The sequence below is a fragment of the Eleutherodactylus coqui genome, chromosome 11, assembly GCF_035609145.1.
Source record: "Eleutherodactylus coqui strain aEleCoq1 chromosome 11, aEleCoq1.hap1, whole genome shotgun sequence".
Taxonomy (NCBI): Eukaryota; Metazoa; Chordata; class Amphibia; order Anura; family Eleutherodactylidae; genus Eleutherodactylus; species Eleutherodactylus coqui.
The window spans coordinates 1293033-1318396 of record NC_089847.1 but is presented as its reverse complement, the minus strand read 5'-3'; the positions used below and the strand labels follow the sequence as shown (position 1 = coordinate 1318396).

General features: G+C 56.1%; 1 protein-coding gene across 1 annotated transcript in view; it reads left to right on the top strand.

Moving 5' to 3' along the window:
- Positions 1 to 1540: 1540 nt before the first annotated feature.
- ZNF469 (zinc finger protein 469) overlaps positions 1541 to 25364 on the top strand; it is an 84307-nt gene continuing 60483 nt past the window's right edge. Inside the window, exon 1 of the mRNA XM_066583885.1 lies at positions 1541 to 1566. The gene's annotated coding sequence lies outside the window, so the exon portion shown is untranslated. The remainder of the gene's footprint in view (positions 1567 to 25364) is intronic.

Below are 25364 nucleotides of genomic sequence, written 5' to 3'. Positions count from 1 at the left end.
GTGCTCCCGGTGGGCAGTTGTCAGCGGTTGTCAGCTGATGTGCTCCCGGTGGGGCAGTTGTCAGCAGATGTGATCGCGGGGAGCAGTTGTCAGCAGATGTGATCGCGGGGAGCAGTTGTCAGCGGATGTGATCGCGGTGGGCAGTTGTCAGCGGATGTGATCGCGGTGGGCAGTTGTCAGCGGTTGTCAGCTGATGTGCTCCCGGTGGGCAGTTGTCAGCAGATGTGATCGCGGTGGGGCAGTTGGCAGCGGTTGTCAGCAGATGTGATCGCGGGGAGCAGTTGTCAGCGGATGTGATCGCGGTGGGCAGTTGTCAGCGGTTGTCAGCTGATGTGCTCCCGGTGGGGCAGTTGTCAGCGGATGTGCTCCCGGTGGGGCAGTTGTCAGCGGTTGTCAGCTGATGTGCTCCCGGTGGGGCAGTTGTCAGCAGATGTGCTCCCGGTGGGCAGTTGTCAGCGGTTGTCAGCTGATGTGCTCCCGGTGGGGCAGTTGTCAGCAGATGTGATCGCGGGGAGCAGTTGTCAGCGGATGTGATCGCGGTGGGCAGTTGTCAGCGGTTGTCAGCTGATGTGCTCCCGGTGGGGCAGTTGTCAGCGGATGTGCTCCCGGTGGGGCAGTTGTCAGCGGTTGTCAGCTGATGTGCTCCCGGTGGGGCAGTTGTCAGCAGATGTGCTCCCGGTGGGCAGTTGTCAGCGGTTGTCAGCTGATGTGCTCCCGGTGGGGCAGTTGTCAGCAGATGTGATCGCGGGGAGCAGTTGTCAGCAGATGTGATCGCGGGGAGCAGTTGTCAGCGGATGTGATCGCGGTGGGGCAGTTGTCAGCGGTTGTCAGCTGATGTGCTCCCGGTGGGCAGTTGTCAGCAGATGTGATCGCGGTGGGCAGTTGTCAGCGGATGTGATCGCGGTGGGGCAGTTGTCAGCGGTTGTCAGCTGATGTGCTCCCGGTGGGGCAGTTGTCAGCTGATGTGCTCCCGGTGGGGCAGTTGTCAGCGGATGTGATCGCGGTGGGGCAGTTGTCAGCGGTTGTCAGCTGATGTGCTCCCGGTGGGGCAGTTGTCAGCTGATGTGCTCCCGGTGGGGCAGTTGTCAGCGGATGTGATCGCGGTGGGGCAGTTGTCAGCGGTTGTCAGCTGATGTGCTCCCGGTGGGGCAGTTGTCAGCTGATGTGCTCCCGGTGGGGCAGTTGTCAGCGGATGTGATCGCGGTGGGGCAGTTGTCAGCGGTTGTCAGCTGATGTGCTCCCGGTGGGGCAGTTGTCAGCTGATGTGCTCCCGGTGGGGCAGTTGTCAGCGGATGTGATCGCGGTGGGGCAGTTGTCAGCGGTTGTCAGCTGATGTGCTCCCGGTGGGGCAGTTGTCAGCGGATGCTGGACGCCCAGCAGAGCGGCTCACTCGCGGCAGCGCTGGTGACGGGCGGCCGAGGACTCCGCGCTGCGCTACTGGCTGCCGGCGGCAGGAGGCGGGCGCTCGGCGCCGGGGATTCGGCTCAGCAATGAGGCTCGTCAGTCCTCTGCGTGCAGCAGTAGGGAGCGCTGCCTGCCGCCCGAGCCCGACGCCCGCAGCCCGAGGTAAGAGCCCGGCAGCCGCTGCTGGATGAGGGACTGCTGCTAGTATTTGTGTTGGCACAGGGGTACTCGATGCCAGGCAGCCAACAATTGGCACTGTGTAGTGTAAGCTGTTTTGTGGTGGCACTGCCTGGTATAAGTGGCTCTGTGGTAGCACTGCTTGGTATAGGAGGTGGCACTGCCTGGTATATGTGGTGGCACTGCTGGTATAGGAGGTGGCACTGCCTGGAATATGTGGTGGCACTGCCCGGTATAGGAGGTGGCACTGCCTGGTATATGTGGTGGCACTGCCCGGTATAGGAGGTGGTACTGCCTGATATATGTGGTGGCACTGCCCGGTATAGGAGGTGGTACTGCCTGGTATATGTGGTGGCACTGCCTGGAATATGTGGTGGCACTGCCTGGTATATGTGGTGGCACTGCCTGGTATATGTGGTGGCACTGCCCGGTATAGGAGGTGGCACTGCCTGGTATATGTGGTGGCACTGCCCGGTATAGGAGGTGGCACTGCCCGGTATAGGAGGTGGCACTGCCTGGTATATGTGGTGGCACTGCCTGGTATATGTGGTGGCACTGCCCGGTATATGTGGTGGCACTGCCCGGTATAGGAGGTGGCACTGCCTGGTATAAGCGGCTGTGCCTCTGTATTCCCAGCGGTGACTTGCATCCTGCAGGTATATTTGTATACTTCTGTATTGTGACAGTATCTATAAAGTGCAGCGGAGGGTCTGGCATCCCTGCTGCCATCTGCCAAGGGTCAGCCGTCTTGGCATGATCCACCCCTTCCTTGCCAGGTGGGGTCCTGCTGATTGGCGCAGTGCCAGTGTGCATTGTCAGTTCCCGATGACAGATTTGCGCCCCTCCTGCTATTTCGGAAGTTACTGCAGTTCAGCTGTAAAGTATTTCCAAGGATTCTTAACCCCTGACGCCTCTGGATGCCCGCTTACTGCCAACGCTGCGACGGGTGATGCGGGTGGGACATCATGAATGAAGTGACCTGCTAGAGAAGAATGAATGAATGCGGCTGTCACCCTGTACACGTCACCAGCTCAGGTGGCCCAGGCTGGAGGGGGGAGTGGACGGGGATCAGCTGGAGGGGGGAGCAGCTGTCTTTGGAGGGAGTTCCTGACGTTACTCACTCAGGGGCATTCCTTTCTTGCTGCTGTTAACCCCTGCAGCGCCACACTGGATGCAGACAAAGTAACACAATTGTATCCCAGCGCGTTGCGAGGAGGTTGACTTGTCTGCGATCCCCGCACACAGGAAGAATTGGGGAATCTGGGAGGGGAAGGCGAGCTGTTGGTGTGCTGGCGCTGAGGGCCGCCTGCAGATAATGACAGCAGTGAGCCGCGGTATTTGGGAGTACAGTAGGGTTATTCTCCAGGCACACGTGCGGCGGGCTCCGTGGAACTCCTGTCCAAACTGTATGATGTGCCAAGACAAGTAGCATACTGCGCTACTGCAGGCGGGAGGCCCATTAACCTCATGCGTGCTGGCCGGCTGGAGAAGAGCGATGCATGATATGTGATCACCACCGAAATGCTGGGAGTTGTACTCCAGGCGGCTGGCAGACCCAGAACTGGATGCCGTCACTGGAAGACCAGGCACTTAAGTGAATTCCCATTCACCGGCGGGCAGAGTAGACTTTGCGGTTTTCCAAATTGCAGCCTGTTTAACTCTCGGTGAGCCTGTCAGGCCTGAGCATCAGGATCCATGTGCTCCTCCACTTACACAAAGTAACCCGCAGATGGTATACAGCACTATATACAGCGCTGCCGTGTTGCATGTTGTCAGGGTGATATACACCTCATCCGAGGGATTCAGAAATCTCACAGCTCAAAGTGATGTTGGGGAAATCCTAGAAGGACGCCATCACTGAACATAATACAAGATCTAAGCAGGAGAGCTGCAGCAAGTATCAGCTGCACCCCTCAGTGCGGGAACAGCTGCTGGCCTAATGTGCCATCATCCAAGTCAGGTGGCAGGTACTGCAGGGATGTGGCTACCGGCACTTGGCCTCCAGGATAGTTGGGGCTTCTGCAGACAACCACATCCATCAGCTGCTCCACAATTGGTCTGGTTTGTCCGGTGATATTTGGGGTGGCTCAGAATGCTGCGCTCATTGCCTGCCGATCCCTGCGGTCGCTCTCCGTGCGCTGGCACTTCTGTGGGATGACTGTCATGTTTTTCCATTTAGCATTTATTTTTCCTTTCGTTGTTCTCTCTCTAAGAAACGCGATGCTCTGGGGTCGGCTGCGTCTGGAGCCAGTCATAGCCCGGGCGCGAGTGCGCAGGATGGACGCATGGTGCCCACTGACTCCATACAGGCAGGACGCAAAGAATACCCGCCCTGTCCGCTGATGACGACCTCTGACCCGATGCACTGACAGCGGCCCAGACGATCAGCTGAGGGATAGGGGTCCCGAGCGGTGGTCTCACATCCATCAAATACTGATGGCGAATGCAGAGGAAAAGGGGGTAGACAATCCCTTTAACTGGTGGCAATGTTGTCCAACAATTATGCCCTAGTCGCCCATTCATGCTCACCTAGAATCATAGAATTATATAGTTCGAAGGGTCGTCGGGTCCAACCCCCCCACCCCCTCCCCCCTTACCTCTCCCCTGCGCTCAATGCAGGATCACTAAATCATCCTAGACAGATGTCTGTCCGGCCTCTGAAGACTTCCATTGAAGGAGAACTCCCCACCTCCTGTGGTAACCTGTTCCACTCATTGATCCCCCTCACTGTGTAATATCTAATCTGTGTCTCCTCCCTTTCAGTTTCATCCCATTGCTTCTAGTCTTTCCTTGTACAGATGAGAATAGGGCTGATCCCTCTGCACTGTGACAGCCCTTCAGGTATTTGTAGACGGCTATTAAGTCTCCTCTCAGCCTTCTCTTCTGCTAAACATTCCCAGATCCTTTACCCGTTCCTCATAGGACATGATTTGCAGACCGCTCACCATCTTGGTGACTCTTCTCTGAACTTGCTCCAGTTTGTCTATGTCTGTTATAAAGTGGGGTGCCCAGAACTGGACCCAGTATTCCAGATGAGGTCTGACTAAGGAAGAGTAGAGGGGATAATGACCTCACGTGATTTAGACTCTATGCTTCTCTTATACATCCCAGAATTGTGTTTGCCTTTTTGGCTGCTGCATCACATTGTTGACTCATGTTCAGTCTATGCTCTATTAGTATACCCAAGTCTTTTTCACATGTGCTGCTGCTTAGCCCAATTCCTCCCATTCTGTATGCACTTTCTTCATTTTTCTTGCCTGGATATAGGACTTTGTATTTCTCTTTGTTAAATACCATTCTGTTAGTCGCCGACCACTGTGCAAGCTTTCCTAGATCTTTTTGAATACTCTCTCTTCTCTAGTGTTAGCTATCCCTCCTAGCTTTGTGTCATCAGCACATTTGATCAGTTTCCCACAATTCCCTCCTCCAGATCATGTATAACAATGTTGACCAACACTGGGCCCCGGACAGAGCCTTGTGGTCCCCACTTGATACATTCTCCCACTTGGATGTGCAGCCATTTATGACCCCTCTTTGAGTACGATCACTCAGCCAGTTGTGAATCCACCTAACAGTTGCCTTGTCAATCCCAGATTTGGTCATTTTTTCAATAAGTCTGGTATGAGATACTTTGTCAGATGCTTCACTAAAGCCAAGATATACTATATCCACCGCATTTCCCTGATCAGCCCAGTCGGTGATTCTGTCATAGAAGGAGTTTAGATTAGTCTGACATGACTTGTTTGTTACAAACCCATGCTGGCTCTGGTTAATCACTCCATTCTCACCCAAGTACTTGCATACATGCTGTTTAATAATGTGTTCTCTATCTCGGTATAGAAGTCAGGCTCACAGGCCTGTAGTTTCCTGGATCCACCTTCTTCCCTTTTTTGAAGATAGGGACAACATTTGCCCTTTTTCAGTCTTCTGAGACTTCTCTTGTTCTCCAGGAATTTTTTAGAGATTCTATGACTCCAAGAGAAGACTGGTAATAATCGCTCGTGTAAAGCGAAAGATCCCTTGGCGATGTAGATTTGCAGAGTACTTTTGTATTGTTGACCTTTCATGTGATGATGCTGAGGCTGCTGCCTCTGATGGTCGCGATGGCATTCTTTTGTCACCTGATGCACTGAAAGCTGTGGGAGGAGCTAAGTAAGGGATGTCCCCTTTAATTGACGATGGTTAGCGACTACCGGCTGTATATACCGATCTATGTGCAGTTCCAAGCTGAGCAAAAATGTCCATACAATGAGGTCCAAAACAGTCAGTAAGCAGGCATCGTGTCGGAGCTATTTTTGGTAGTCCTTCTCTGAATGCCCATAGTAAGACGAGGAGCAGCGCGCTTCCAACAAGCGTGGACGTCCTTGAGGGACTAAGGCCGGCCTCACACGAGCGTGACGGGCTCCGCCGCGTAATATTCCGCAGTGAAGCCCGTCACGGCGCCCCCCAGAGACCCCATACTTACCAGCGGAAGATAGCGTGAAGACTCTTCCCCGCCCACCGCCGTCGCGTCATGTGACACGCCCACCGCATCACATGACGCGGCCGGCCGTGTCACGTGACGCACCGGCCGCGTCATATGACGCGCGGCGGTAGGCGGGGAAGCGTTTTTTCACGCTATCTTCCGCTGGTTGCAGCGGGAGATAGCGTGAACGGACGGCTTCCATTGACTGCAATGGAAGCCGTCAGCGCGTACACCCGCGGCAAATAGAGCATGCCGCGGGTGAGAACGGGAGATTTCACGGTGCGAAATTCCGCGGTGGAATTCCGCATCGTGAGCATTGTGCTATTAGGTTCAATAGAATCTAATAGCAGGGGGCAACGCAGCGGATTTTCCGTTTGTGGGAAGGAGGCCTTAGAGTCTGCTATACGTGGCACCTGCAGTACAAGATGAGAAAGTGGGACTGAAACATGTGGTGGCACCTTGGACAACGTCCTGGAGGGGGTGCTCCTAGGACTTCTGCTAATAAAGGGGATGGAGCAATGCCTCTGCAGCGCCACCTCCTGGATGGCAGCATTCCTGCAAGTCAATGTACAACTTTTTAACAAGTCTGTAAAACAATGATTGGGAATAGGAAACCAAGCGGGCGGCAGCGGGATTGTGCCACACTGGAGGAGCGTCCCGGCCGTCTCCTCCCTCACCTGTCAGGTGTCTCTCACCCATTCTGGCACCTCCTGCTATTACTGGTGGTTTCAGGTCTACACCCCAGCGCCCGCTGCTGACCTTTACCCTCCCTCGGCTTACTGCACCAAGCTGTGAAATGAACCTGCAATCAGATGTGAGAAGAGCCTGAAAGTTTGTAGAGTCATTTAACCCCTTTCTCTCTGCCCTCGGCGTCCGGTATAACGAGAGGGTGGAAACCGCCCTGCTTAGAGGGTCATCCAGTAAAAGTCCCGCTTCCGTTCCACATCTGCGTCTAGCTCTTGGCTGCCCGACTGCGCGGCGCGTTGGAAGGGCGGTGGGCGTTACCCCTGTTCTTCTAGGTGCCTTTATACACTTGGCTGAGCCCCCGACCCCCAGGACTGTCCGATCCCAGTACTTCCTTCTGACAATCTACTTGCGCATGCTTCCAGTTTTGCCAATCCAATCTTCTGGGAGAGGCTCCGGTAGGACTGACCGCTATGGCCATACTGCTAACGCCCCGTTGAGATCACATTTTCAGGCTTTACCCCTCACCTTGGAGGCCTTTGGGGGGCGCTCTGCTGCTCCAAATGATGAGAAATTTGCACAATGGCCCCTTCAGATGATGTGCACGCCATACATGAAAGAAAACCCCTTCTATGAAATGTCGCCGATAGGTGGCGCTGTAGCTGGCCAGGTCCACCATGCCTGCATTCATCAGCATGTCGCAGCGATTGAGGCGGATTCACTGCATTCCGCGATGGAAAACCTGGTTCTGTGAATGGAGAGCGTTGCTGAGAACCAGGGGGCTTCCGGGACATTCATAGCGGGATTTGTGCAGCTGCAGCGCCACCTATCAGCGACTTCTCCTAAAAACATTTAGTGAGTGTGTCGTCTGAATTGTACCTTTGGAGCAGCAGAGCGCCCTCCGGAGGGCTGCCAGGTGGGAGGGTACAAGCTCTGGGCAGCTACAGTCTGTCCGTGGAAGGTTGCGCTGTGTCCAGCTGCCAGGCATGAAGCGAGGGGGGGCGCCTGTTGGCTTCCATGCATTAGCATTGAACACCGGCACAGCGATTGAGGGGCATTTTGTAGACGATGATCCCTTTTTTCAACACCAACCAGTAATTTAGGGAAGCCTCCGAGGGCCGGGACCTCAGTGGGGTAACTGTAGTAATAAATCTCCCATCCTTCCTGCGGCTGCCAGTTGTATTCTCAGGATCGCCCATCAATAGTAGATCGGTGGAGATCCGTTACGCAGGACTCCTGATCAGCTGCTGCTGGGTTGGTGCGCCTGTGCATTGAGCTGATTTCTGCAGGAAGCAGACAGCGCCGTTCACACCGCAGTGGCCAGAGTTGCTATTGCAGGCATTGAAATTAGTGGGTGCTTAGCCTGCAATACCCAGCCTGACCACTGCAGTAAAAACAGAGCTGTCTGCTTCTTGCAGAGCATGGTGGCCTGACAGGCAGTTGATTGATGGGGGGTCTCGGGCAACAGACCTCTGCCAGTCTGCTGCTGATGACCTGTCCTGGGGTTAGGCCTTCAGCAGTTTATAGCTGGACAACCCCTTTAAATAGGAAGTTCTCTAGAAGTCACATAAAAGGATTTTCTCCTAATGATTTCATACCGGCTGACTGAAGGCGAGTTCATAGCTTCAGCCGCCTGCGATGGCGGCATGTGAGACCACCACAAGGGGGTCGCCACCATGTGGTCCTATTGCACTGCGTATATATGGGGTAAGTATTTGCTCCCGCAGCAATAAACCCGCCCTGCTAATTAACCCCACGTTGGCTGGAAAAGCATTCCACATACTACATTTGAATGCCGCCCGCCATAATAACTAATTAAAGGAAATGTTGTAAGCCACTAATTAAATGGAAATCAGGTTTAAATGACTCCTCCCCCGCGGCAGCGCCAAGAGCAAGAAACAGTAGCACTATGTTCCATTAGAAGAGTAAACCCTGCCACTTAACCCTTTAGTGACTCCGTGTCTATAGGAGCCGCAGAGAGAAACTCCTAAAGGGTTAATTCTTCTCATCCCCACAGGATATCCTCTTGCTGATCCGTGGGGGTCCGACTGCTGGGACCCCCATTGATCCTGAGATTTCAGTTCTGGCACATCTGTAAGTGTGGGCAAAGGAGGGGCTACATTCACTTCATTGGGACTAGCGGAGCCCAGGCTTCCCGTACCGCGTGCCCCGTGGCAGTCTAAGCCCATCTGCGCCCGTCTGAATACGTGAGGCTTATGTGATACGCCCGCCGGAAAACGAGAGACGTTCATGTTGGTTCTGGTTGCCATGGCTACGTCCATGTGCCGGAATCACAGCAGGGATGTAAACGAGGCGTGGGACTTATTAATTGCTGATTGGCATCGAGAACAGTCAGCCTAGAGCTGAAGAAGATGCAGGGGTGCGGGCGGCCGCCACAGTCTGCTCGGGGGGCTGCATATACGTGGGGGCTGCATTCTGTATATACCCTGGCCTAGGATCCTATAAAGGGGTCTGAATACATTAAGCCCTATCCTGTGTATAAGCCCTCAGTAAAGACCACTCCCACTCCGCCAGTGAAGGGCCCCAGGGTGACATTTCTGTAGCTAGTGCACCATCCACAAACACGCTGTACGGCCGTTCACAGCAGCAGATGACGACTATGTCGCTAATATCCTCCGCCGGACCTCACTGACAGCCGTCCAGCCATTGCGTTACATGCAGAGATAAACGCCGATCAGGCGCGGTGGGCGGGGCTAGTAGTAATAAACCAGACTCCTCTCCTGCTGGCAGCGGCAGCAACAAGCTGTAAGTTCTTATACATCGCTGCACATCACCCAATAAGCGACCGACCGCTGGATTTCAGCATGCCTGTCACTTCCTTATGCCGCCCTCGGGGGGCGCAGCCTTAAGGATACAATGGATTGCCTTTAACGTTCAAAACCTGATGGTGTCTTGCATTTGGGGGAAGTGGCCTCTTAAAGCCAACTCCGTAGAAGATGGCGGAGCAGAATGCGGCACGGCCGGCCAAGCTGCCATATTGCAGGAGCACGGAGGGGTCCTCATCCGGGGTCTCGGGGAAGCCTCCCACTCCTTCCAGTGCTTATTTCTGTGTTCAAGCTCCTTAAGAACCCCCCCCCCTCCCCCCAATCTTCTGTCAGCGCCGCACCGTTAATTACTGCTTGCGCCTAAATTGCAGTCTAGGGATTTTCCTTCATACACAAAGTCAGGCGTGGATCCGAGCCGACGGGACAGACGTGGCCTGGGATATGAGGTCCTGACTCAGTCCGGGTCACTGCGCTCCGAGGAGTGGGGCTGTGAGCGATGTTGCACTGAGGAGCGCGGCCAGCACCGAATGGTCTGCTGGACGCTTCCTTAGTAGTTAAACCAGCGGGACTGCAGGCTGCCCCATCTGTTACCCACTGCCCTCTGGGCACTTCTCCAGCACAACCGGGGTTAGTAAGTGCGGGCGGTTCACAGCTGCGGGTGAGCGAGAGCTCCTCATTATCAGAAGGCCTATAGCAGGCGAGGATCCGTAATCTCCAGGGTGCGGCCACTGAGTCATATACAGAACCACAGAACGGTAGAATTGGAAAGGTCATCGGCTCCTCCGGGGGTCAACAGGTCCGACAGGATCACTAAATCATCCCACACAGATGTCTGTCCGGCCCCTGAACACTTCCATTGAAGGAGAACTCCCCACCTCCTGTGGTAACCTGTTCCACTCATTGATCCCCCTCACTGTCTAATATCTATCCTGTGGAGGGGAGACCTTGTACAACCCCTTTAAAGAGCCCTCCTGGAACTGTAGAGGGCAGTTACATTACCGGCTGCTGGTCTTCTGTGCCGATGTCCCTCCGATCCGACAGTTCTGAGTCTTGTTTTTGGTCATCCAAGGTGGCCGCCAATCTTCAGACTACCTGCATGCTATACCTGCTCTCTGATTGGCCAGCGCTGATCACATGATCCGTGCACAGTGGGCTACAAAGTTGTGGTGGTCACCTAGCTCACAACAGGATCCAGAAGCAGTGGGTTGGGGGGCGGCAGGTATCGCCCCTCCTCATGTCCGTCAGGCTATGTCAGGTATTAAGTCCCAGCTGCAGGCTATAAGAAACTAAAGGGTTAATGACGATGGCGGCCAGATGCCTGGCGGACAGTATTTAGCATCATCGCTTCTTCCTACTTTTATGATGGCGAATCGCGCCGCACGTCGATGGACCTTCAGCTCCTGATTGGCTCTCGGCCAACACCAATAAACAGCAGCGTGTCTCCTAGCTGCCGCGGACGGCTATAGATAGACCGGCAGCTCAGACGTCGGCGGACGCTAGAGGACGGCGCTGTAGCAGAGCACAACGACCGCGTGGAGGCCGCGTGCTGCTCCTCGTGTCTCACATGCGGCATATTGGGAGATGTACGCGGAGGGGACCCCCGTTATGGACCCTGCAGGGGGGTCCGCTTCGGGGGCTTTCTCATCGCTGCTTCCATTGTTCAGCGACTGTGCCAGATATTCTCTATATCGGGGGCTCCAGGAAAAGCTGGTAAAGCTGCTGCGCCGCCCCGTGCCGGCTCCACCGTGTAGGAGGGCCGCTGCGCCGGACGTGTATCTGCCAGTTTTCGGTTTTTACCGCCATATGTCATTGGTTTTTCTCCCGTACAAAAATCGCCCAACAATCCATGAGAAGCGGCGCCCCCTGATGGCGGCCTGTTGGCGCTCATTAACCTGAGAGGGCGACTGTCCACTACGAGGCGAGATCCCAGTACAACGAGCCGCCATTTGTTTTTCTCACACAGACCGCAAGTCTGCAATTGGCTGTAGCAGATCCGTGTACCGCCCAGCGCCCCCCAGAGTAAGGGCAGGGGGTCAACCTGTCCGAATATAATGTTACCCCATCCCACAGTGAGCGTTATATATATGATGTGATACGGGGGGCATGGAGGCTCTAGTACCCTGTTGTACCGCCTCTAGCTTGGATACAAGATGTGATACAGGCAGGCATGGAGGCTCTAGTACCCTGTTGTGCCACCTCTAGCTTAGATACAAGATGTGATACGGGCAGGCATGGAGGCTCTAGTACCCTGTTGTACCGCCTCTAGCTTGGATACAAGATGTGATACGGGTGAGCATGGAGACTCTAGTACCCTGTTGTACCGCCTCTAGCTTAGATACAAGATGTGATACCGGCAGGCATGGAGGCTCTAGTACCCTGTTGTACCACCTCTAGCTTGGATACAAGATGTGATACCGGCAGGCATGGAGGCTCTAGTACCCTGTTGTACCGCCTCTAGCTTGGATACAAGATGTGATACCGGCAGGCATGGAGGCTCTAGTACCCTGTTGTACCACCTCTAGCTTAGATACAAGATGTGATACAGGTGGGCATGGAGGCTCTAGTACCCTGTTGTGCCACCTCTAGCTTGGATACAAGATGTAATACAGGGGGCATGGAGGCTCTAGTACCCTGTTGTACCACCTCTAGCTTAGATACAAGATGTGATACAGGCAGGCATGGAGGCTCTAGTACCCTGTTGTACCGCCTCTAGCTTAGATACAAGATGTGATACAGGGGGCATGAAGGTGCTAGTACCCTGTTGTGCCGCCTCTAGCTTGGATACAAGATGTGATACAGGTGGGCATGGAGGCTCTAGTACCCTGTTGTACCACCTTTAGCTTGGATACATGATGTGGTACAGGCAGGCATGGAGGCTCTAGTACCCTGTTGTACCGCCTCTAGCTTGGATACAAGATGTGATACAGCAGGCATGGAGGCTCTAGTACCCTGTTGTACCGCCCCTAGCTTGGATACAAGATGTGATACAGCAGGCATGGAGGCTCTAGTACCCTGTTGTACCGCCTCTAGCTTGGATACACTCCCTAACAGTCTGGACAGAACGGCCGGTGGGGACAATTCATGGATACGACCATCCAGCTTCTCCCATCCCAATAATGCGCCCCCCTCTGGTGAAATCTCTTCTCTGCGTCGTAGAGGCGTCTAGTGGCCAACAAGCTCTACAAGCAGAAGAAGAGGTCACCACACACAAGGAGCCTCCGAGAGCCTCTTACAGGCCAAGGGGGGAACCACAAGACCGTCCATCTAATCACCACAACTCCCATCATTACAGATCTGCCTGAGATGGAGCCGCATGCCGGGGTCTACAGCAGAACGACCGCCTCTTCTAGGACACTAGTCACACTTCTGCTTTGTGCGGGGGGTGCCTCTGCGTCATTTGGGGGGCGTTCACACATCGGGGGACATTTTAAGGGTTTTGCGTCTGTTTCCTGCCAGGTTTTGCAGATGAGCCGCTCGCGCAGAAATGTTGTGACTTTTCCGCCTCCTGCAGCGTCTTCGCCACTTTTGGTGAAAGTGGGAGGAGCCAACAAATCCATGTATACTTAATGCCAGAGACTGGAGTATATTCCTGGTCGGCACCAAGGTGCACAGAGCTGCTGGGCATGCGCCTGACGCCGGAGAGGTGTGCGCTGCGAGAATCCATACTAAGCCCGCTGTTGGAGAAGCCGATTGTGTGCGGCTTTGCTGCATATTTCACCCTTGCAGTTGGGGAGGTGAAGCATGCTGCGGAGCGCCCCTGTGCTGCGTGTGAGCGTGTCCTCCGTGCGTTCGTGGTGCGCCGCGCTGGTGGGGGATGGTTCAGCCGTTAGGGGCTGACCGCACTATATTGTGCGCCATCCGCTCTATGTTCGGACTTCTGAGTTGTGTCTCGGCCCGACCACGAGTCTCTGGACTTCAGCTTGGAGCATCGTACGTGTTTAGGGGATTGGAGCCCCACGGTCAGGCCGCGCTGCAGAGGTCCGTATGTAGAGCGGAGGGTGCAGCAGCTACGCCCGCGTCCGTGTAAAAGCCCTTGTGATAGATCACAGATCCATTTGCCCGCTGTAGGAGCGGGCCGATGAGCCCCGGCGGTGGGAAGAGCGCTGGTCCTCGGTGTAATCGCTGGAGTCTACATGTGACGCTCCGAGCCTCCTGGCGGGCGTCCAGATGCTCGCTGCCGGGATTCCCAACAGTAGCTGCTATTAGACGCGGTTAGAACCGTGCGATGATCCTGGAGCAAATCCCCGCCAGCCGCCTGGCTGATCCGTAACATTATAAGAGGCATCTGGTTTTTATATCTCTGCGCCGCTTGTCTCTAGCGTGATTCATACGGGATTTGCATTAAAATCGGTCTGGCGTGCCAGGCGCTCTTACGGTACATTGTGATCCCGCCGCTGAAAGGTGTCATATTCTGCCGGCACTACACATACGTTTACTCTTTATTTACAAGCGTCGCATGTTCTCGAGCTGCGAGTCAGGAGGAGAAGAAAACGGCAGCAATGTATCGCGGCGGCGTAAACTAGGGGCGTGCGGCGCGGCGCACATCAGCATCAGGGCGGTCAGGTGAAGAAATGCAGGCGAATGCGGACACGGCCGACACGTGCGGTCAGCAGATCACATGCATGTCACCGCCAGCTGGTCCACACATGGCCGGGGACTGGTTTGTAGCTGTAGTCTCCATATTACTGGCCAGTGCCCGCTGGTGCGCACGCCATGTGTACCCACAGGGGTCGCCCGCCATCAGCCCGCACACCGCAGAGAATGACAAGATGTAGAAAATACGGTCCAACTGTTTATAAGGATGCGTCCGCAATCTTCGCCCACTCTTCCCTGGAGATGTGAGGGCATCTGGTGTGTAGCGCCCCCTTCAGGTCACCACAGATCTATAATGGGGCTCTGGGGGGCTGTACTCTTGGTGATTTGGCAGTCAGCTTTGACTTGTCGGGGTGAGAGGTGAAATTCCTCTTCATCTTCAGCTTCTTAGCCGAGGCCTGAAGGTTTTGGGCCAACATGGACTGATATTTGGGACTGTCCATAAGTCCCTCCCCCTTGACTAAAGCCCTGGTCTCAGCAGAACAGCCACACATAATGCTGCCCCCACCATCCTCACTGCGGTTTGGGGGTCTTCTGGTGTCGGCAGGGTTGGCTTTACACCAAACATCCCTTCTCGGTCTCATCAGACAGAACACGTCCCCCCGCAGACAGAATATGTCCCCCGCAGACTTCTGGCAGATGGGATGGAGGTTCTGGTAAAACATACCCGGGCTTCGATGTTCTTGTCTTATCCCCTCCCCCACAGCCTGGACATGTGAAGAACACGGAGATAATTGTCACATGACTACACAACCAGGACTTGGCAGAAACTCCTGCAGCTCCTTTACTGTTGCTGTCGGCCAAATTTAATCCACTTCTTGATGATGTTTTGGCCCGACTTTGGAACTGGGCTGGAAATCAAGATGCCCACATTTCTGGATCTGGACGGAGTTGGGGTAAGCCGCTGCCGCCGGTGACCCACCTTAAGATGCAGAACTCCCTAAATAAGATGCAATCAACAAGAACTGACCTGCAGCCAAATGCCTGGAAACAGAACAGAAGTTCTCCTTGTGTGCAGCAGAATTGTGAGGGCGGTCTGTCATGGGCGGTCTGTCATGGGCGGTCTGTCATGGGCGGTCTGTCATGGGCGGTCTGTCATGGGCGGTCTGTCATGGGCGGTCTGTCATGGGCGGTCTGTCATGGGCGGTCTGTCATGGGCGGTCTGTCATGGGCGGTCTGTCAAGGGCGGTCTGTCAAGGGCGGTCTGTCATGGGCGGTCTGTCAAGGGCGGTCTGTCATGGGCGGTCTGTCATGGGCGGTCTTACATCGGCGTTGGTGCTTCGGCCGGAGCTTCCATCACAGATCTGGCTGAGAATCCCGGAAGTTGCGTTGCCTGCAGCGCTCTCTCTTCCATCTAGAAGCCGGGCAGCAGGGCGAAAAGTGAGCGGAATCCATTACAGTCAATGGAGTCCGTCCGGCGCGGTTCGTTTCCCGCCAGAGTCTAAAGCATTCGGCCGCGGGGATTCCCTTGTCCTGCTTCCTGAACAGAATCCCCAGCACAGACGTGAAAGCACTGACGTCCATCACAGCTGTCAGTATGCTGCCATCCACGGCGCTGCGCGATCTCGTAGACCTCAGAGAGCGGCCGCTTCCTATACGAAATGGCGAGATTAATAACCGTAACTGCGGATTCACAGGCGATCTGATGGGTTGTCTGCCGGCGAGGCTCCGTCCGGCCGTGGATGTGTCATGGCGTTCTCCGAAGATATGACTGTCAGCCCAACTTCAGGAAGAAAGGATTGCGTAACGCAGCGATCTAACCGCGACTCTGCACTGCGGCCCCTGGTCTCGGGGAGGCTTCTACCTGGCGGCAGGTGGGGAGTCACAGGAGGGCGATTGCTTCCAATGTGAGGCACATGCACAAGTCAGCGGGGAAATACTTCCCATCCCGCCACGAGGTGCCGAGGGGAAATGGCTCCCGCCACGAGGTGCCGAGGGGAAATGGCTCCCGCCACGATGTTTGTTCAGATGTTTTATGCCCGTGAGGTCTAGAAGGATCCACGAGGCGCGAGGATCTCCTCCCGTCAGTCTCCTCTTCCGCATTCAACCAGTGCAGCAGCACGGCGCATCCAAGGGTCCAGAGGAGGGCTGTGCTCCTCATTACTGCCACAAGGGCAAGTGGCAGCGCTAGTGAGACCTCCAGGTCAGCCCCAAGAGACGACGCGCATCGTGGCGGCCTTCAGGCTTCTGGATGGAGGTCCTCTGAATGTGAGTCATGGAGGTCATCACAGGGCAGATCTGCACCCATCTAGAGGCGTCAGCGCGGGCAGTGGAAGGGAGCCCAGAGGATACCTGCAGGGACCTCAGACACTGAAAGGGGTGTGCCATCACAAATCACCCCCTCCATAAATCACCTTTTTATATTTAAACAGATTTTATGCAATTTTGGGTAATTTTTTTTACATTTTCAGTGTAACAGCTATATTTTAAAAATGCTAAAATCCTGCAGTTCTCACACTGACAACTAAACTTAATAATAGTCTGATGTCACAGCTCCCCTCCTCCCCTCCCTGCACAGGCAGGATTACACTGAGAGGTGACACCTATATATAGATAACACAGGAGCCACCATTCACAATAGTCACAGCTCACCTCCTCCCCTCCCTGTACAGGCAGGATTACACTGAGAGGTGACACCTATATATAAATAATACAGGATCCATCATTCACAATAGTCACAGCTCACCTCCTCCCCTCCATGTACAGACATGATTACACCGAGAGGAGACACTTATATATAGATAACACAGGATCCACCATTCACATTAGTCACAGCTCCCCTCCTCCCCTCCCTGTACACACAGGATTACACTGAGAGGTGATACCTATATATAGATAACACAGGACCCACCATAAACAATAGTCACAGCTCACCTCCTCCCCTCCCTGTACAGACAGGATTACACTGAGAGGCCACCCCTATATATAGATAACACAGGGGCCACCATTCACAATAGTCACAGCTCACCTCCTCTCCCTGCACAGGCAGGATTACACTGAGAGGAGACACCTATATATAGATAACACAGGACCCACCATTCACAATAGTCACAGCTCACCTCCTCCCCTCCCATCACAGGTGACTGAGCATGCCTAGAAAAGCCCATGAGTCCACTCCTGTCCGTTGTGTCAGTGGCCTATGCTGCCGCTGTAAGGGATGTTCTCGCGCCGCGGACTCTCCACTGTGGAAAATTCTACTGCAAATTCTGCATCATTTCCTTTTAAAAACCCAGATGAGAATCTTGACTGGGAATCGGCCCTTCAACTCGGAGTAGACGATGCTGTCAGCGCACCCGGCATAGGGCCCCGACAGCCTGTAGTGAGCCGCTGGTCAGCTGATGCAGGATTGGGGGGCTCTGGATCAGTGGGATGTGCTGGTTCAGTGACGTCACATAATGATCAGTAATGGGGATCGTACTCCCCATTACTAGCGGGATTAGTCGGGTCTGGCGGTGAGCGGCGCTCTCGTGTAGATGTCAGAGTATTTCATCCCATCTACTCCAATCGTGCGGTCACCTCTAGCAGCGCCTCCGGCGGGCAAGGGGTTAAAGCACTTGCTATGGCAATTTGATGAGAGAGTAGCGCAAGCCAGCCTCCATGCGCATCTCGTGTGCGTCTCAAGCCAGTGTGTGCAGTTTGTGTGCACCTCCAGTCAGTGTGTGCGCTTTGTGTGCGCCTCCAGTCAGTGTGTGCGCTTTGTGTGCGCCTCCAGTCAGTGTGTGCGCTTTGTGTGCGCCTCCAGTCAGTGTGTGCGCTTTGTGTGCGCCTCCAGTCAGTGTGTGCGCTTTGTGTGCGCCTCCAGTCAGTGTGTGCGCTTTGTGTGCACCTCCAGTCAGTGTGTGCGCTTCGTGTGCTCCTCCAGCCAGTGTGCGCTTCATGCTCTCCTCCAGCCAGTGTGCGCTTCGTGCTCTCCTCCAGCCAGTGTGCGCTTCGTGCTCTCCTCCAGCCAGTGTGCGCTTCGTGCTCTCCTCCAGCCAGTGTGCGCTTCGTGCTCTCCTCCAGCCAGTGTGCGCTTCGTGCTCTCCTCCAGCCAGTGTGCGCTTCGTGCTCTCCTCCAGCCAGTGTGCGCTTCGTGCTCTCCTCCAGCCAGTGTGCGCTTCGTGCTCTCCTCCAGCCAGTGTGCGCTTCGTGCTCTCCTCCAGCCAGTGTGCGCTTCGTGCTCTCCTCCAGCCAGTGTGCGCTTCGTGCTCTCCTCCAGCCAGTGTGCGCTTCGTGCTCTCCTCCAGCCAGTGTGCGCTTCGTGCTCTCCTCCAGCCAGTGTGCGCTTCGTGCTCTCCTCCAGCCAGTGTGCGCTTCGTGCTCTCCTCCAGCCAGTGTGCGCTTCGTGCTCTCCTCCAGCCAGTGTGCGCTTCGTGCTCTCCTCCAGCCAGTGTGCGCTTCGTGCTCTCCTCCAGCCAGTGTGCGCTTCGTGCTCTCCTCCAGCCAGTGTGCGCTTCGTGCTCTCCTCCAGCCAGTGTGCGCTTCGTGCTCTCCTCCAGCCAGTGTGCGCTTCGTGCTCTCCTCCAGCCAGTGTGCGCTTCGTGCTCTCCTCCAGCCAGTGTGCGCTTCGTGCTCTCCTCCAGCCAGTGTGCGCTTCGTGCTCTCCTCCAGCCAGTGTGCGCTTCGTGCTCTCCTCCAGCCAGTGTGCGCTTCGTGCTCTCCTCCAGCCAGTGTGCGCTTCGTGCTCTCCTCCAGCCAGTGTGCGCTTCGTGCTCTCCTCCAGCCAGTGTGCGCTTCGTGCTCTCCTCCAGCCAGTGTGCGCTTCGTGCTCTCCTCCAGCCAGTGTGCGCTTCGTGCTCTCCTCCAGCCAGTGTGCGCTTCGTGCTCTCCTCCAGCCAGTGTGCGCTTCGTGCTCTCCTCCAGCCAGTGTGCGCTTCGTGCTCTCCTCCAGCCAGTGTGCGCTTCGTGCTCTCCTCCAGCCAGTGTGCGCTTCGTGCTCTCCTCCAGCCAGTGTGCGCTTCGTGCTCTCCTCCAGCCAGTGTGCGCTTCGTGCTCTCCTCCAGCCAGTGTGCGCTTCGTGCTCTCCTCCAGCCAGTGTGCGCTTCGTGCTCTCCTCCAGCCAGTGTGCGCTTCGTGCTCTCCTCCAGCCAGTGTGCGCTTCGTGCTCTCCTCCAGCCAGTGTGCGCTTCGTGCTCTCCTCCAGCCAGTGTGCGCTTCGTGCTCTCCTCCAGCCAGTGTGCGCTTCGTGCTCTCCTCCAGCCAGTGTGCGCTTCGTGCTCTCCTCCAGCCAGTGTGCGCTTCGTGCTCTCCTCCAGCCAGTGTGCGCTTCGTGCTCTCCTCCAGCCAGTGTGCGCGCTTTGTGTGCGCCTCCAGGCAGTGTGCGCGCTGCGTGTGCGCCTCCAGGCAGTGTGCGCGCTGCGTGTGCGCCTCCAGGCAGTGTGCGCGCTGCGTGTGCGCCTCCAGGCAGTGTGCGCGCTGCGTGTGCGCCTCCAGGCAGTGTGCGCGCTGCGTGTGCGCCTCCAGGCAGTGTGCGCGCTGCGTGTGCGCCTCCAGGCAGTGTGCGCGCTGCGTGTGCGCCTCCAGGCAGTGTGCGCGCTGCGTGTGCGCCTCCAGGCAGTGTGTGCGCTGCGTGTGCGCCTCCAGGCAGTGTGTGCGCTGCGTGTGCGCCTCCAGGCAGTGTGTGCGCTGCGTGTGCGCCTCCAGGCAGTGTGTGCGCTGCGTGTGCGCCTCCAGGCAGTGTGTGCGCTGCGTGTGCGCCTCCAGGCAGTGTGTGCGCTGCGTGTGCGCCTCCAGGCAGTGTGTGCGCTGCGTGTGCGCCTCCAGGCAGTGTGTGCGCTGCGTGTGCGCCTCCAGGCAGTGTGTGCGCTTCGTGTGCGCCTCCAGGCAGTGTGTGCGCTTCGTGTGCGCCTCCAGGCAGTGTGTGCGCTTCGTGTGCGCCTCCAGGCAGTGTGTGCGCTTCGTGTGCGCCTCCAGGCAGTGTGTGCGCCTCCAGGCAGTGTGTGCGCTTCGTGTGCGCCTTCAGCCAGTGTGCGCTTCATGCTCTCCTCCAGTCAGTGTATGCACTTTGTGTGCACCTCCAGCTAGTGCGTGCGCCTCCAGTCAGTGTGTGCGCTTTGTGTGCGCCTCCAGGCAGTGTGCGCGCTGCGTGTGCGCCTCCAGGCAGTGTGCGCGCTGCGTGTGCGCCTCCAGGCAGTGTGCGCGCTGCGTGTGCGCCTCCAGGCAGTGTGCGCGCTGCGTGTGCGCCTCCAGGCAGTGTGCGCGCTGCGTGTGCGCCTCCAGGCAGTGTGTGCGCTGCGTGTGCGCCTCCAGGCAGTGTGTGCGCTGCGTGTGCGCCTCCAGGCAGTGTGTGCGCTGCGTGTGCGCCTCCAGGCAGTGTGTGCGCTGCGTGTGCGCCTCCAGGCAGTGTGTGCGCTGCGTGTGCGCCTCCAGGCAGTGTGTGCGCTGCGTGTGCGCCTCCAGGCAGTGTGTGCGCTGCGTGTGCGCCTCCAGGCAGTGTGTGCGCTTCGTGTGCGCCTCCAGGCAGTGTGTGCGCTTCGTGTGCGCCTCCAGGCAGTGTGTGCGCTTCGTGTGCGCCTCCAGGCAGTGTGTGCGCTTCGTGTGCGCCTCCAGGCAGTGTGTGCGCCTCCAGGCAGTGTGTGCGCTTCGTGTGCGCCTTCAGCCAGTGTGCGCTTCATGCTCTCCTCCAGTCAGTGTATGCACTTTGTGTGCACCTCCAGCTAGTGCGTGCGCCTCCAGTCAGTGTGTGCGCTTTGTGTGCGCCTCCAGTCAGTGTGTGCGCTTTGTGTGCGCCTCCAGTCAGTGTGCGCGCTTTGTGTGCGCCTCCAGTCAGTGTGTGCGCTTTGTGTGCGCCTCCAGTCAGTGTGTGCGCTTTGTGTGCGCCTCCAGTCAGTGTGTGCGCTTTGTGTGCGCCTCCAGTCAGTGTGTGCGCTTTGTGTGCGCCTCCAGTCAGTGTGTGCGCTTTGTGTGCGCCTCCAGTCAGTGTGTGCGCTTCGTGTGCGCCTCCAGCTAGTGCGTGCGCCTCCAGTCAGTGTGTGTGTGTCCCAGCCAGTGTGCGCGCCTCCAGCCGGTTTGTGCGCTTGGTCTGCGCCTCCGGCCGGTTTGTGCGCTTGGTCTGCGCCTCCGGCCGGTTTGTGCGCTTGGTCTGCGCCTCCGGCCGGTTTGTGCGCTTGGTCTGCGCCTCCGGCCGGTTTGTGCGCTTGGTCTGCGCCTCCGGCCGGTTTGTGCGCTTGGTCTGCGCCTCCGGCCGGTTTGTGCGCTTGGTCTGCGCCTCCGGCCGGTTTGTGCGCTTGGTGTGCGCTTCCTTTGCGCCTCCAGCGTTCCTTCTTGGTCGCAGCTAAAGTCGCAGTCGTCGCACCGCCGTCTGTATCGGGTTATGACGTGTAAACTAGGCCTCCTGTATTGCGTCGGCCTGAAGTAAAGACGTAATTTGTGCATTAACCCCTCGCGGCCCGCGGTGATGGAAGGCGTTGACGCTGGCACGCTAAGTGTCGGATGCTGCAGGTCCGGCTTCCAGAAATACTTTCCATTATTTCATGCCTCTTTCCCATCACAATCGCTGTATTTGGTCATCTACGTAACGAGTCGGAAACGCAATGTTTTCCGGGCTGCCAGCGGTCTAGGGTTTCAGAGGAATGTAAGTGGAAGTGAACGCTTTAGTGGAAATTACATTTACAGGCTCCTTAACCCCTTCCTGACCGCGCCGCATTCCGCTGCACGTCTCCATAAACAGAAGCAGACTCAGTCCGGCGTCTGAAGGGTTGAAGTGGAAGTTCGCCGCGGCGCCGGATCTCCAGGAACATCAAGACTTTCTTTGTGCAACCTTAGCTCTGCAGTTACTGAAGCAGCAGCCGCTAACTTGACGCTTCAGGCTGGCGCTGCACCTCGGTTCTCGTCTGCATTAGAAACGCACTTGAAAAACCTGCATTTTGCATTTTTTATGTTCTGCAGCTTTCAACAACGCGCACATTTTATAAGACGGGCAAAACCGCAAACGTGTGAAGGCGGCCGCATGATACACTTACAGCAAATCTTACATCAGAGCGAAGTTGAAGGGCGCCTCCCACTGATGACCTTGAGGCGCTACAATGCAGCGGCGGGCAGACGTAGCTGTGGTCTGATGGGTGATGTGGGGGCACACAGGCCATGCTGGGGGTCCCATTGCTCAGGCAGGGGATAGTGGGAAAAACCCTTTAAGGACGCTTTCACACCGGTAAAAAATTGCGCGGTTTTCTTACAATGCAGGACGCTACAAGCCGCATGTATGTGACGCCGATGCTTTCCCGCGGCTTCCGCCATGTTAGCGATGCTTTGTAGGCTGCTACCTTGTGAGGGAGAAAATCACAGCATGCTAAATATTGCGCGATTTGCGATGTTTTGTAGCCAGTGTTTCCCTATGGAGCCATCCCTTCTGTTCCATCATGTGAGGACGCGGTTCTCGGGCGGGGTGATGCCATTTCTACAGGAAGTCCTACTGGTTGTCTCTAAAATAAGCCCTGGTGCATCTAAAAAAACACAAAAAACAGTACATCACCGAACAGGCGCCGTCCGCTCCGCCGCACTTCTCCTACGGTAGTTCCGCGGCTCCTGTTTGTAATCTTCAGCCACTGCTCCCTGGTTAGGGGTTTCACATTGAATGGCTCTGATTGGCTGAGCCGCGGCACTCAAGAACCAATCACTGCAGAACTTGATAAACCAATCAGAGCCAGCGTTTCCTGGAGGTGGGATTTTTGAACCCCCTCGACCAGGGAGCGGTGGCTGAAGACTACAAACAAGTGCCGCAGAACTACCGCAGGAGACGTGCGGCGCAGCGGACAGCGCCTGTTAGGGGATGTATTGTTTTTTATGTTTTTTTTAAATGCAGCTGGGGCTTATTTTCAGGGTACAGCTTATATTTTAAGCCCCTCTCAAACATCCTGGCAAAAGAGCGCTACAAAATCGCGATATCGTACAGAACATAGCAGCGATATTGGTGCGATTTGCTGACGTTACTACTCCCTCCCGTTCCCTCTGTACCTGCAGTGCTGACGTTACTACTCCCTCCTGTTCCCTCTGTACCTGCAGTGCTGACGTTACTACTCCCTCCTGTTCCCTCTGTACAGGCAGTGCTGACGTTACTACTCCCTCCCGTTCCCTCTGTATCTGCAGTGCTGACGTTACTACTCCCTCCTGTTCCCTCTGTACCTGCAGGGCTGATGTTACTACTCCCTCCTGTTCCCTCTGTACCTGCAGGGCTGACGTTACTACTCCCTCCTGTTCCCTCTGTATCTGCAGTGCTGACGTTACTACTCCCTCCTGTTCCCTCTGTGCAGGCAGTGCTGACGTTACTACTCCTTCCTGTTCCCTCTGTACAGGCAGTGCTGACGTTACTACTCCCTCCTGTTCCCTCTGTACAGGCAGTGCTGACGTTACTACTCCCTCCCGTTCCCTCTGTACAGGCAGTGCTGATGTTACTACTCCCTCCTGTTCCCTCTGTACCTGCAGTGCTGACGTTACTACTCCCTCCCGTTCCCTCTGTACCTGCAGGGCTGACGTTACTACTCCCTCCTGTTCCCTCTGTACCTGCAGGGCTGATGTTACTACTCCCTCCCGTTCCCTCTGTACAGGCAGTGCTGATGTTACTACTCCCTCCTGTTCCCTCTGTACCTGCAGGGCTGACGTTACTACTCCCTCCCGTTCCCTCTGTACCTGCAGTGCTGATGTTACTACTCCCTCCCGTTCCCTCTGTACCTGCAGTGCTGACGTTACTACTCCCTCCTGTTCCCTCTGTGCAGGCAGTGCTGACGTTACTACTCCCTCCTGTTCCCTCTGTACCTGCAGGGCTGATGTTACTACTCCCTCCTGTTCCCTCTGTACCTGCAGGGCTGACGTTACTACTCCCTCCCGTTCCCTCTGTACAGGCAGTGCTGATGTTACTACTCCCTCCTGTTCCCTCTGTACCTGCAGGCCTGACGTTACTACTCCTTCCTGTTCCCTCTGTACAGGCAGTGCTGACGTTACTACTCCCTCCTGTTCCCTCTGTATAGGCAGTGCTGATGTTACTACTCCCTCCTGTTCCCTCTGTACCTGCAGGGCTGATGTTACTACTCCCTCCTGTTCCCTCTGTACCTGCAGTGCTGACGTTACTACTCCCTCCCGTTCCCTCTGTACAGGCAGTGCTGACGTTACTACTGCCTCCTGTTCCCTCTGTACCTGCAGGGCTGATGTTACTACTCCCTCCTGTTCCCTCTGTACCTGCAGGGCTGACGTTACTACTCCCTCCCGTTCCCTCTGTACAGGCAGTGCTGATGTTACTACTCCCTCCTGTTCCCTCTGTACCTGCAGTGCTGACGTTACTACTCCCTCCTGTTCCCTCTGTACCTGCAGTGCTGACGTTACTACTCCCTCCTGTTCCCTCTGTACCTGCAGTGCTGACGTTACTACTCCCTCCTGTTCCCTCTGTGCAGGCAGTGCTGACGTTACTACTCCCTCCCGTTCCCTCTGTACCTGCAGTGCTGATGTTACTACTCCCTCCTGTTCCCTCTGTACAGGCAGTGCTGACGTTACTACTCCCTCCTGTTCCCTCTGTACCTGCAGTGCTGACGTTACTACTCCCTCCTGTTCCCTCTGTACAGGCAGTGCTGACGTTACTACTCCCTCCTGTTCCCTCTGTACCTGCAGTGCTGACGTTACTACTCCCTCCTGTTCCCTCTGTACCTGCAGTGCTGACGTTACTACTCCCTCCTGTTCCCTCTGTACCTGCAGTGCTGACGTTACTACTCCCTCCCGTTCCCTCTGTACCTGCAGTGCTGACGTTACTACTCCCTCCTGTTCCCTCTGTACCTGCAGGCCTGACGTTACTACTCCCTCCTGTTCCCTCTGTACCTGCAGTGCTGACGTTACTACTCCCTCCTGTTCCCTCTGTACAGGCAGTGCTGATGTTACTACTCCCTCCCGTTCCCTCTGTGCAGGCAGTGCTGATGTTACTACTCCCTCCCGTTCCCTCTGTACAGGCAGTGCTGACGTTACTACTCCCTCCTGTACCCTCTGTACAGGCAGTGCTGACGTTACTACTCCCTCCCGTTCCCTCTGTACAGGCAGTGCTGATGTTACCACTCCCTCCCGTTCCCTCTGTGCAGGCAGTGCTGACGTTACTACTCCCTCCCGTTCCCTCTGTACAGGCAGTGCTGACGTTACTACTCCCTCCTGTTCCCTCTGTGCAGGCAGTGCTGACGTTACTACTCCCTCCCGTTCCCTCTGTGCAGGCAGTGCTGATGTTACTACTCCCTCCTGTTCCCTCTGTACAGGCAGTGCTGACGTTACTACTCCCTCCCGTTCCCTCTGTGCAGGCAGTGCTGATG